Genomic DNA, 2,400 nt, shown 5'->3' with positions numbered 1-2,400 from the left:
ATCCTCTATTGTTACTTTCTGTCTTGTTTATTCCACATGTGCCTCCTCCCTCTGCTCCCATCTCTGAGCCTCTGCCCTTGTTCTCTTTCTCTGCTCTGTATGCTTATCCCCAAAATATCCTCATGGCTTCCTCCCTGACTTCCTTGAGTTGTTTACTCAAATATCACCTTTACAGTGAGATTTTCCTTGGCCACCCCATCTAAAATTGTGATATACTACCCACACATATATGAACATCTATCCAACTTTGGTGCTTTTTCTCTCTTAATACTTGCTAACAACATACTACAAAGTTTATTAGTTCATTCATCTTCCCCATTAGAATGTAAGTTCCATTAAGGGTAGAGATATTTCATTTATTAACAACCAAATCTTTAGTGCCTACAACAGGTAATCTGAATGAATGCCTTTTTATATCATTTGTATCTACCATCAGATATTTTTGTATCTAGTACATATTTGTTATACACTATTTAGAAATGTTTGTTAAATGAATGGGTAACCCTTTCATCATGTATGTAACTTTTTTTACAGCCTTTTTTTCTTTCTTTCTTTCTTTTTTTTTTACAATTTTAGTTTCACAGCAAAAGTGAGTGATCATGCAGTATGGGTGGGCCACAGGTGGTTTTTGTTGTTGTTGTTTGTTTTTTGCACATTCACCTATTGAAGGACAATCTTGGTTGCCTTTAAGTTTTGGCAATTAATATAGGTGCTTTAAACATTTATGTGCAGGCTTTTGTATAGACATAAGCTTTCATATCATTTGGGTTAATACCAAGCCACGTGGTTGCGGAGTCGTTCCCACATTTTCTACCCCCCCACACAGTCCCCCAAAACACAAAGCCTCTCCCATCATCATCTTGCAGTGTGGTACATTCGTTATTAAGTAAAGTCCAACAATTAACCAACACTGACACATCATTATTAAGCAAAGTCCATACTTTACATTTGGTTTCACTGTTTTACATTTTGGGTTTTGACAAATGTATAATGTACCCACCAATGTAGTATCATACATAATTTCATTGCCCTAAGATCCTGTGCTCCACCTATTGACCCATCCTTCCACACAAACCTGACAACCATGGATTTTTTTGTCTCCACAATTTTGCCTTCTCCAGAATGTTATAGTTGGAATCACATATTATGAACTTTTTCAAACTGTCTTCTTTCACTTAGAAATAAACATTTAAGGTTCAGCTATGTCTTTTGGGGGCTCGATAGCACATTTCTTTTTTGGAACTGAGTAATATTCAATTCATTTGGGTTAATATCAAGACATGTGGTTGCTGAGTCATATGGTAAGGCAGTTTTTGCTTTAAAAAAAACAACACAAAAACACACAAAAAACTGTCAAATTTTCTTCCAAAGTGGCTGTACCAATTTGATTCACACAAACAATAAATGAGAATTCCTGTTGTTCCACATCCTCACCAACATTTGGTGTTGTCAGTATTTTGGATTTTAGTCATTCTAGTACATATGTAAGAGTGGTATCCCGGTGTTTATTCAAATTTGCAATTCCCTATAATGGTGAGCATCTTTTCACATTCTTACTTGCCATCTGTATCTTCAGATGTTTATTCAGGTATTTTGTCTATTTCCTAATTAGGTTATTCCTTTTCTTAATTGTTGAGTGTTTTTAGTTGACCCTTAAACAAGAGGTGGGGGTGTTGGGGAACCCACCACCCAAGTTGTTGTAAATCTGGGTATAACTTAAGCTGCCCTCCAACATAGAAATACACTTGACCCTTTAACAAGGTGGGTTTGAACTGCGTGGGTCCACTTAAAAACAGCTTTTTAAATCCCGTATTAGTAGTCCCACAAAGTACAAAGCCAAGTTAAGGGTCAAATGTATTTTGGATAACAGTTATTAGACATATCTTTTTCAAATATTTTCTTTCAGTTTGTAGCTTCTCATTCACGTGACTCTTTATCTTTTTACAATATGTGATCATGCAGTATGTATAATTGACTTTTTAATACAGCACTATAGCAAGCATTTTCCATTTTGCTTGAGACTTCCCCATCACCATTTTAAAAGGCTACAAAATAAATAATTACATTTCTCCCTCCACAGCCCCAGGGATTTTATTAGCCTCAACTTACAAGTGAAGAAAGAAGAGGGTAATTTGCCTGAGGGTCTAGGTCTGCTATACGAAGAGCTCAGAATCCTACCCTCTGGTTAACCCATCCCCTAGCCTAGGACCTAGCTAGGTTAACCCACCCCCGGGGAAACCCACCCCCCGGGTAACCCACCCACCGGATAAGAGGTAACCCCTGGGAATCTCACAGGACTAGGCACTCTGCTCGGGTGAGGTCGGGTGGAGTCAGTGTTCTAGTGGCAAGGAAAAATTCAAGTTTTCAGAATCGAATAGCAATCAAATAAGGTTGAGATTA

The sequence above is a fragment of the Myotis lucifugus genome, unplaced genomic scaffold (genome assembly GCF_000147115.1).
Source record: "Myotis lucifugus unplaced genomic scaffold, Myoluc2.0 scaffold_21, whole genome shotgun sequence".
NCBI lineage: Eukaryota > Metazoa > Chordata > Mammalia > Chiroptera > Vespertilionidae > Myotis > Myotis lucifugus.
This window is presented reverse-complemented; position numbering follows the sequence as displayed.